The sequence below is a fragment of the Rhinolophus ferrumequinum genome, chromosome 8 (genome assembly GCF_004115265.2).
Source record: "Rhinolophus ferrumequinum isolate MPI-CBG mRhiFer1 chromosome 8, mRhiFer1_v1.p, whole genome shotgun sequence".
In the NCBI taxonomy this organism is placed as follows: Eukaryota; Metazoa; Chordata; class Mammalia; order Chiroptera; family Rhinolophidae; genus Rhinolophus; species Rhinolophus ferrumequinum.
In genome coordinates, this window is record NC_046291.1 from 89,807,273 (window position 1) to 89,818,915 (window position 11,643).

General features: G+C 42.6%; 1 non-coding gene across 1 annotated transcript; it reads left to right on the forward strand.

The window, feature by feature from the left end:
- The first annotated feature begins 1,590 nt into the window (after positions 1-1,590).
- TRNAT-GGU (transfer RNA threonine (anticodon GGU)) lies at positions 1,591-1,664 on the forward strand. Its single transcript has one exon. It is a non-coding gene; the product is annotated as a tRNA-Thr (tRNA).
- Positions 1,665-11,643: the final 9,979 nt, after the last annotated feature.

Genomic DNA, 11,643 nt, shown 5'->3' on the forward strand with positions numbered 1-11,643 from the left:
GCTCCACTGTACCACCCTGCTGACTCAGCTGGGACTCCGCCCCACCCAACTCGAGCACCAACAGAGGCACTTTTACTGCATGCAGCCAGCCCCACCCACATTGCAGTCTTTCTTGAAAAATTATCGGAGTCCAGCAGGCCCCAAGTAGGCAGCAACTGGCCTTGGTGTGCTCTGAGGCTTTTGCTGAGTCACTCCAGGCTCATCACTGTCACTAAACCAGAATTTACATTAACCCGGTGACAACAATTCTTCCCACTCTCGTGACTCCCTGAGACCCTGCCTCACCCAACTCATATACCTCACCAGGCATTATCAGTGTCTGAACCTTAAGAAAGTCAGTAGGTGGGAACAAGTCTCAGGTGTTCTGGCTTGTTGCAAAGCAACCCTAGACCCAGTACTAGTGGCAGCCGTCCTCAGTTTGCAACATGGCCTCTCTCATGTGCTTCCAGGTCCAGCACAGGCAGTGAACAAGTGAGGATTGCTTTGTAGCTCCTACCAGGTAGCCTCCAGCAGGTCACAGGCAGTGAGTGACTTGGGCCTGCACTGGAGCCCCTTACAAGAGGTTCCAGAACCTATTTGGAGGTTGGCTTCAGACCATAGCAGAGTACACTCAAATAGCTCCACAAATGGCACATATAAAGAGTGGTCTCAACAGGCACCAGAGCTTGCTGGAGCAAATCCCACTCAGTGGGGTAAGCCTCCTGCACTATATCTCATAAGCTGTGGATGTGGCCAAACCCCACAGCCAGTCAGCCTGAGGGTCAATCCCACCCAATGACATGCCAAGAACAATCAAGGCTCAACTATAACAAGAGGGCACACACAACCCACACAGTGGACACTCCTGTAGCACCTGGAACAGGTGACCAGGGAGAATATCCCACTAGGCCCCACAGGACACCTACTACATAAGGCCACCCAGCCAAGACTGGGAGATGTAACAAATCTACCTAATACATAGAAACAAACACAGAAAGGCAGCCAAAATGAAGAAACAAAGAAATGTGTCCCAAAGGATAGAACAGGAGAAGACTCCAGAAAAGGAACCAAATGAAATGGAGGAAAGCAACCTACCAGAGACAGAGTTCAAGACAATGGTTATAAGAATGCTGAAGGCACTTATGAGAACTTCAACAAAGAGATAGCAAGCATAAAAAGGGACATAGAAACCATAAAAAAGAGCCAATCAAAAGTAAAAAATACAATAACCTAAGTGAAGAGTGCACTAGAAGGAATCACCAGCAGACTAGATGAAGCAAAGGATTGAATCAGTGATTTGGAAGACAAGGCAGCAGAAAACACCCAAGCAGAACAGCAAAAAGAAAAAAGAATCCAAAAAATCAGGACAGTTTAAGAGACCTCTAGGACAACATCAAGCATAACAGCATTTGCATCATAGGGGCACCAGAAGGAGAAAAGAGAAAGCAAGGGATTGAGAATCTAGTTGAAGAAATAATGACCGAACACTTTCCTAACCTGGCAAAGGAAATCGATATACAAGCCCAGGAAGTGCAGAGAGTCCCAAACAAGATGAACCCAAACAGGTTCAAGTCAAGACACATTACAATTAAAATGGCAAAGATTAGGGGTGGCTCATTAGCTCAGTTGGTTAGAGCATGGTGCTGGTAACACCACGGTTGCCAGTTTGATCCCTGCATGGGCCACTATGAGCTGTGCCCTCCTTAAAATAAATAAATAAATAATAAAATGGCAAAGGTTAAAGACAAAGAGAGAATCCCAAAAGCAGCAAGAGAAAAGCAGTCAGTTACCTATGAAGGAGCTCCCATGAGACTGTCAGCTGATTTCTCAACAGAAACTTTGCAGGCCAGAAGGAATTGGCATGAAATATTCAATGTGATGAAAAGCAAGGACCTACAACCAAGATTACTCTAACCAGCAAAGTGATCATTTAAAATCAAAGGACAGATAAAGCATTTACCAGACAAGAAAAAGTTAAAGGAATTCATCACCACCAAACCAATGTTACAAGGAACCCTTAGATGGACTTCTTTAAGATGAAAGAAAATCAAAATTATGAATTATGAAATGTCAATAGCTACATGTTTATCAATAATTACTTTCAACGTAAATGGATTAAATACCCCAATTAAAAGACATAGGAAGGCTGAATGGATAAAAAACTAAAACCCTTACATTTGCTGCCTACAAGAGACTCACTTGAGATAGAAAGACACACAGACAGAAAGTAAAGGGATAGAAAAAGATATTTCATGAAAATGGAAATCAAAAGTAAAGCTGGGATAGCAAAGCTTATACCAAACAAAATAGACTTTAAAATGCAGGCTATAAGAAGAGACAAAGAAGGATCCAGTAACCCCACTTCTGGGTACTTATCTGAAGAAACCCAAAGCACTACTTCAAGGGGACGTGTGCATCCATATGTTCATTGCAGCATTGTTTATAATGGCCAAGATGTGGAGGCAGCCGGAGAGTCTGTCAATGGATGAATGGATAAAAAGGAGGTGGTACGTATATACAATGGAATATTGCTCAGCCATGGAAGAGAATGGGTTCTTGCCATCTGCACCTACAAGGATGGACATGAAGGGTGCTGTGCTGAGTAGAGAGTATGTCAGACAAAGAAAGACAAATGCAATGTGATTTCATTTATACAAGTATGTCGAATCTAAGAACAAAAGTAGCAAACAAAATAGAAACAAACTCATAGATACAAAAAACATTGTGGTGTTTGCCAGATGGGAGGGGGTTGAGGGTGTGGGTGAAAAAAGGAGAAGGGATTAAGAAGTACAAATTGGTTGTTGCATGATATTTATGAGGATTATAGCATAAGAAATATAGTCAATAATGTTGTAATAAAGTATAGATGGCGTCAGACGGGTGCTAGATTTGTTGGGGTAATAGATGGGAAGGGGTCTGGGGCCAGGTGAAAAAGGTGAAGGGATTAAAACGTACAAGTTGGTAGCTACAAAATAGTCATCATGATGTAAAGTAAAGCACAGGGAATATAGTCAGCGATATGGGAATAGCACTATGGATAGTGCCAGGTGGGTACTAGACTAGTCAGGGGGATCACTTTTTAAATTATATAAATGTCTGACCACTATGCTGCACACCTGAAATTAATATAAAATGATATTGAATGTCAACTGTAATTGATAAATGTAAAACGGGGGAAAGGTGAAGGAAAATAAGAGATCCAAGTTTCCAAGTATAAAACAAGTCATGGGGATGTAATGTACAGCATTGTGAATATAGTCAATAATACTGAGAATGCATAGTACACAGTATTATTGATGGTTGCTGGACTTATCATGGTGATCACTTCTTTAGGTATATAAATGTTGAATAACTATGGTGCACCCCTGAAACTAATATAATATTGTATGTTAGCTATATTTTTAATAAAAATATTTTTTAAAATCTTCCTTGCCATTTTAACAAGTATCAGAATAATTTTTTAAAACAGTCAAAACTTTATTCCCTTTTAAGACTGAAAAATATTCCATTGTATGTATATACCACATTTTGTTTATCCATTGATAGATATCTGGGTTCCTTCCACCTTTTGGCTATTGTGAATAATGCTGCTATGAACATGAGTGTACATATATCTATTCAAGTCCCTGCTTTCAATTCTTTTGGGTATATACCCAGAAATGGAATTGCTGGATCATACGATAATTCTATGTTCAATTTTTTGAGACACCGTCGTACTGTTTTCCACAGCAACTACAATATTACATTCCAACCAGCAATGCACAAGGGTTCCAATTTCTCCACATCCTCTCCAACACATGTTATTTTCTCCTTTTTTTTTGATAATAGCCATCTTAATGGCTGTGAAGTAGTATTTCATTGTAGTTTTGATTTGCATTTTCCTAATAATTAGTGTGATTAGATTGCAGAGCTAAGGTCATCCACACCCTCGTGTTCCCAATTACTATGTACAGATGTGAAAGTTGGACAGTGAAGAAGGCTGATAGGAAAAAACATTGATTCATTTGAAATATTGTGCTCTGTGGATAACCTGGACAACCAGAAAGATGGACAAGTGGGTCCTGGAGCAAAATAAACCTGAAACATCACTGGAGGCAAAAATGACCAAACTGAAGCTGTCTTACTTCAGGCACCTCATGAAAAGGCAGGGTTCTTTGCAAAAGACAATAATGTTGTGGGGAAAAAGCAGGCAGCAGGAAAAGAGGAAGACCACATATGAGATGGATTGACTCCATAAAAGAAGATAGAGGCATGAGTATAGGAGATGAGCAGGGCTGTGGAAGACAGGACATTGAGGACATCACTCATTCACAGAGTCGCCAGGAGTCGGAGTCAACTCAACTGCACATCACACACACACACGCACACACATTAGTGCTGTTGAGTATCTTTTCATGTACTTACTGGCCATCTGTATATCTTCTTTGAAGAAATGTTTATTCAAGTCCTTTGCTCATTTTTTAAATTGGGTTGTTTGTTTTTTATTGTGGTTGTTGCTGAGTTGTAGGAGTTCTCTGATATATTCTGGATATCAATCCCTTATCAGATAGATGATTTGCAAATACTGACGATTGCCTTTTCATTCTATTAATAGTGTCCTTTGGCACTCCAAATAAAATTTTTTGTGGGTATTCCAAAGTTTCCACAATAAGCATGTAGTATTTTCAAAATAGAGGGGAAAGCTTTAAAAAATTCTATATGATGTTTATGATGTTTTTTAATGATATGAAGAAATAAATATGTAATATAGTATTGCTAATTAAAACACAAGAAACTCAGTTATAAATATAATCAGATCTCAGTAATGAAAACAATATACGACCAGTACAAAAAGATGAGAAAACAACAAAATTGCTCTTTTCCTCTCAATGGTGAAATTATGGGTGAAATTTTTACTCTTTCTACTTTTCTGTGTTTTCTAACGTCTGATAATAAACACGCATCACTTTCAAACGTAGAAGAAAACACGTCACTTAAGTGCGGCGAGGGGTAAAGAAGGGGGCGTGCCCTCTGGGCTCTCAAGTACCAATAAACTTTTCAAAAGCTCAAAGAGAAGTGAAAATGCTTTTTGGCTTTCCCCTGTCCTTAGGGTCTCTCGGTTTTTTTTTTTTTGTTTTTTTTTTGCAAGCAACTGCGCTCCCTTACTCAGGCACTGGGAGGGGAGGGCGGCTGGGGAATGTCTAAATGCCCTTTTTCCTCTTAGCCAAGTCTTCGTTGCAAATTTCCACCTCACGTGCTAGCAAGGCAGAAAAAGGAGCAAATTCTTGCAAGAAACAACGTTTCCATTTCTATTTCTGAAGATACTGTGACTGAAAAAGACTACTGCCTTTATATAAACGAGAATTTGCAGATGACATTTTCTTTCACTGAGTTTTTCGTTAGTTCACCTCCAGGTATGAAACTCAGCAAACACTTTCATATGCTAATCTCCAGAAGAAAAGAGCACGAATAAACCTCATCTTAAGAAAAGAACTGTAAATGAACAGGGTCTTCATGATTTCATTTCCTCTCCTTCCTCTGCTGGGCAGGAGCCAAGCCTGTGATATCTGCCTATCTAAGGTGTGTGTCCACATGCACTTTGAGGCAGGATTCATCGCGTGCTCTTTCTGGAGTAATAGCCAATTCAGGGCTGTATTTGATGGCTGAACTACAGGCTTCCTTGAAGGCAGGGGCAGTATTTTAAAACTAGGTGGTACAAGTTACAATCTTGAGACCAGAGCAGTGCCCCAGCTCAGCAAGCATCCGCTTGTGTGATCCTGAGAAAATCATTTTTCTGTTGGTTCAGTCTCTAGAGATAAGTCCAGCAACACCGTTCCTCCCCCAGGGAAGTTCCCAGCTGATTTTCTCACTCTGTTCACGTCTCTCTGCTCAAAGCCACCTCCTGTCTACCCATACTGTACATCCACCATGTCCAGCCCGACTTTAGTGGTCTTCACAGGGCCATCAATCCCTGACATTGTAATACGTGCTTACGTGCTTACTGATTTATGTTCCATCTCTCCTATAGAATGCAAGTTCACGTCAGCAGGTCTTTACTTACTATCCACTCCCAGCATTTAGCACAGTGCCTGGCACGTGGTAGGTGCTCAGGAAGGATTTACTGCATGATTTAATGAATCAATCAGTCATTCAACAAACCAATCATTAAAATAAGTTCACTTCTACCCCTCCTCATATTCTGAAAATAACATGAGATTTTTTGTGTGTGAACCATAAAATTGTATATCATTTTCAGATGTTGTGCAACTTTGTATGCCCCCAGCACCCAACACAGTACTTTGCCTATAGTTAGTGATTAATTAATCTGGTGGATGGATAAATAAAATAATACTGAATGTATTATAGTCACTCAACTCCCAATCATCTGCATTAATAAATGGGAAGAGGGCAATGGATAATGTGAAACAGAAGCTAATCTGAAAATAATTTCTATTGGCTGGAACATACACCATATAGTCATAGCCCGATCCCTCAGTAGAGCCCATCAGTCTGTGAGCCAGACTGCTCACTAGCTCAGAGCACCTGATGACTCATCCTTCAAACACTTCAAGTCCCCTTTGCCATGTGTTCCAACCAATGTATTCATTTCCTGCTGCCTTTTGAATCCTGGCCTGGCCTGAGTTTCTCCATCCCATTCCTTCAGATCTGATTTACAGGATCTTTTCTCAAAGCCAGAGGTGTCTGCAGGCGGCCAGAGCTGGGGTTGGCTCTGAGCACAAAGTTCTCCTGGAGCACGAGGCTGCAGGGGCACATGGGGGAGAGGCTGGGAGGCTCATTCCAGCACAGTATGTCCCATTTGTCCCCTTTGGCAAGACTGTGGCTTTTCCCCAAGACCTCAAAGGTCTCCTGCAGAGCAGAAAACTTCCTGGAACCCTTTGCCTTCTTCTTCTTTGATTTACTACAAGGGCAGCCAGCAGCTATCGTTTATTTCTTAAGGCTTATTTTGTACTGTTCACGAATTATCTCATTTAAAGCTCAGTGGAACCCTTTGAGATCAGTAGAGATATTCTCTCTCCTCTTATAGATGAGGAAGTGAGGCACAGAAAGCTGAGGTTCCCACCCAGTGTTGCAGAGCTAGACAGCGACCCAGGATTGGCCCACTCACCACTCCTGCCCCTCATACGTCATCTCAATCATCACGTTACCTTGAAATAGGTGTTTCCCCCAAATTCTCTGTATTCATAGAGGAGATTTTTATTAACACTTAGGAGCACAGTCCCAGTGCAGTAGAAAAGAACGATGAGAAAATGGGATTCAATATACCCAAATTTGGTAGGAAGTTAAAAGACAGATTAAAAATTAATCTGGAAGTTAAAAGACCACTCTGATCATTTTTGCTCAGGCCAGTATTCATTTTAGTTTGTACGTCCAATCAATAATTATGTATTTATCGAGTGCCTCTCTGTACCCAGCACTGTTTTAGGCACTGAAGATACAAGCAAAGAACAAGGCCAAGAAATCTCTACCTCCATGGATCTTATGCTCTAGTCAGGGATCCACACAGTAGAGGCAATAGTTAAGGAAAATATAGAGTAAGTGAGCTGGCGATACAAAAAAATAAAGTAGGGGAGGTGGGTGAGGAGCACAGGGTTGGTGGGGGATATTCAAAGGATGCAAGTGGTGTTTGAGAAAAGATCTGAAAGAAGTGAGGGAGTGAGCCATATAGATATGGGCAAGAAGAGTGGTGCAGATAGACAAGAGCAGGTTCCAAAATTCTGGAGCAGAAATGTGCCCGCAGTGTTGGAGAGACAGCAACAAGGCCAGTGTGGCTAGAGAAGAGTCGGGGGGCAGAGTAAGTGAGGGACACGGCCTGAGAGCTTAAGAGCAGAGGACGACATCACACCGGGCCAGGTCCCTGGAGAGAATTCCATGTGTCCATGAACTGCTTTGGGAAAAGATTCACAGCTGCATTTTCACATCCAACATCACGCGCCTTTGTCTTGCCAAGGACCACCCCACGGTTGAGGTTCTTATTCAAGTTAAGCCACTATAACCTTCACCCTAATATGTCTTTCAAAAATCAATGTAAACTTGTTAATATTTTTAAAGTATTTTTATTATATACTCCATTAATTAAAAAGTACATATATTAGTATATCCTAATTTTGCTTTTATTTAGTTTGATAACTATGTTCCAATATAATTGGTGTTATGGACTAAAGGTTTGTGTCCCCCTAAAATTCCTGTGTTTAAGCCCTAAGCCTCCATGTGATGGTAGGTGGAGATGGGGCCTTTGTGGGGGAGTTCAGTCATGAGAGTGGGTCCTTCATGATGGAATTCGTGCCTTTATAGGAAGAGAAAGAGATCTCTCTCTCTCTCTCTCTCTCTCTCTCTCTCTCTCTCCCCCTCTTTCTCGCCATGGCCATGCACAAAGGGAAGGCCGTGTGAAGACGCAGAGAGAGAAGGCACCCTGTGAAACCAAGGAGAAGAATCTGCACCAGAAGCCAACATGCTGGCACCCTGATCTGAGACTCCCAGCATCAGACCTATGAGAAAATAAATGTCTGTTGTTTAAGCCTCCCAGTCTATTGTATTCTGTTATAGCAGCCAAGCAAAATAAGACAATTGGTTTCCTTTGAAATCCTGTGCCTTTTATTTTGTACATTTAAAGACATCCTGGGATGGGATGGGATCCACAGGCTTCCTGGACTTCCGGAGGGCTCCGGGCACAACAATGTTTAAGAACCCCTCCTATGGGTTCTTTAAAAGAACATTCCAAGTGGCAAAGGAGGTCATTGGTGGCGTGAACCGCGGCATTACTTGAGCTGATGTGTGTTTATTAATAGGATCAGAGTGACTCCTGAGTTGAGAGTACATTTTGGGTAAAAGCGAGAAGACCAGTTAGCAAGCTACTGCAATAATCCAAGCGAGAGACGCTGATGTCTCAGACTGGGGTGGTTATTTTTATATTTTCCCAGATCAAACAGTAACCACTGAATGAGGGGCTGACAAGGCCAAGGGTGAGAAGTCACCGAAACATTAAAGCCAACAGAGACCATTGAGAGGTGACGACAGTGTAGCCAGGAAGGAGACAGCAATTACACCAGAGCGGCTGGGTACTAATTTCTATAAATGGCAATGCTTTCATCAGTAAAACATTATAAAAAGCCATTTATGGGGCAGCCCAACGCAGACAAATGAGACAGTAGGATTCGCAGTAATTAACCCCAATTAAATCCAGTCTCAGTACCTGGGCACACCCTTTTCCCAACTCTCCATCCCTCTCCTCTTCCCGCATGAACCCTACCCATCAGAGGAGGACAACACGTCCCGATAAGATAGAGCTCTTTCAAAGCAATTCAGCAGGTACATCACCGCAATGCACTCAGTAGGCACCGCTGGAGAGTCAAAGGCAGGAGTCCTGCTCCAAAAGGTGGGAAATGAGGCAAACAGTCACGACCGGCTACGCAGCTCAAGCAAGGACATATTGGGAATAAAAGCCAAGCAGATAGGAAGCACTCCAAGGCTACGGGGAAGGGGGAAAGAACTATTGGGCATCAGGACCTGGGATGTCTGACTGTCAGGAGGGGTTTTGCCAGGTCCTGGAGGGATGAACCATTTGGGAAATTCCTTCAAATGAGGAAGCTGTCTTAATCATCTTTGTAACTCCCATGCCTGCTTGCACACGCTGTCCAGTGAATGGAGGACATAGAAAAGAGCAGACCCTCCAGGTTGGAATAACAGTGTGAGCAGAGACAATGAAAAAAGGACACAGGGACATTTGGAAGATGGGCCACTACATGGTTTATGTCACGGTCGACAAACTATAACCTGTGGACCAAATCCAGCCTGCTGCTGGTTGTACAGGCCAAAACTAAGGATGGGCTTTACATCTTTTAATGGTTGAAAAAAAAATCAAAAGAAGATTCATCTTAACTATTTGAATTTTATGTTGTAATTCAAATTCAGTGTCCATAAATTGTATTAAAACAGCCTTGCCCATTTGTTCATATATTATCTGTGGTTATTCTGGTGCTACAATGGCACAATTAAGTAGTAGTGACAGAGACCATCTGGCCCACAAAGCCTAAAATATTTACAATCTGTCCCTTTACAGAAAGTTTGCAGCATGGCCCTGGGGTGCATGCATGGCTCTCCCTAGAATTATGCAGTGCACAACCTAAATCACCAATTATGACAGCCTTAGCCCAAGACCTTAGTCCTGGTTCCTGGTTGGTTTCCACATTGTGCACCTTTTACTTAGGCCAACACCTTCCCACTCCGCTCCAGCCCTCTGCCTTCTTTCACATCAGGGATTATGCACACACTGCTCAGACAGCCAGAAACCCTCCTACCAGGCCATCACACACAGGGACGCCCGCTCATCATGCCGGTCTCAGCTTAGATGCTCTGTTCTCAAAGGAGCTTTCTCTCACCCTTCACTCAGTGTCCTGACTTAGCTTCTTCCCACCATGCATTGTTATCTGAAATGACCTCCTGTGTGCATTTGTAAACTTCCTTATGTCCCTCTTCCCCACTAGAATGTAAACTCGAGCAGAGGAAGCACTGGGTTTTGTCACTGCTGTATCTCCAGCACCTGGAATAGTCCCTGTCACACAGCAAAAGCTCAACGAATATTTCTCAAATGAATTTAAGAATTCTATGGTAATAGAAAATTTTTAAACACCCATGAACAAAAGAGTTTATGATGTTATCCTATTTTTATATATGTTTGAAATGTTTCTTAATAAAAGTTTTTTAAAAAATTCTGCACACAGCCAACCTACCATTCAGGTGTAAAAGTGAAATAAAAACATTTCAGATAAAAGCAAAGAAAAGCCATGAGTAGACACCAGGGCAAATTATAGACTCATGCAACACCTTCTCCCCTGTGTCTTTTGCCAAAACTTGGGGCTAGGTATAAGAAATGACCATATCACAGAAAAACTATAGAATTATAATAGGCAGGAGTCTTTCAGTTGCAAGTGTCAAAAATTAAATGCAGACTCATTTAAGAAAAACAAAATGTATGTATGGTTTACAAAGCTGAAAAGTCCCAGGAGCACACTCGCTTCAGGCTCAGTGGGATCCAGGGATTGAATCCCTGTCCCCACATCGAGGCCTCAGAGATGCTTGGCTCACCTTGCTTTAGAAAGGCTCTCTGCACTACTTCAGGCTCTCGTGGTCCTGAAGAGACACATCATTCCTGCTAAGACTGTCAGAAAGCCCTGGTGAATCTGATTGGCCCAGCTTGGGTCACATGTCCCTCATGAATTAATCACTGGAACTAAGCAGGCGGTCTGGCCAGGCTGAGCTGCTGGGGCAGAGTGGAAGCCATAGTCTTCTCAACCCAAAACCCATCAACTGAGCAGAAATACTGTGGAATAGTAGAAGGAGGGTTCCCTCAAAGGAAGAGATGCTGAGCTACACCCAGGACACGTGGAATGGGTCATGGTATTAGGATCTGGCTTCTGACCATAGGGACAGAAATCAGGAAACTGGCCCTGAGAGCGGAGCCCAGCAGGTAGGGTCCCAGCAAGCGGAAGGGTACTGACTCAGAAGCTGACCTCAGGCCAATCCTAGATTGTTAGGTAACTCAGGACAAGGAACAAGGCCACTGTACCACTCAGAACCAGGAAAAAAATCAGTCCTGGAGGTGAAGACAGAGCCTGTGGGGGAGGCAAGCGATTCCACTCAGGGTCAGCCCCAGCAGCCAGGGACCAG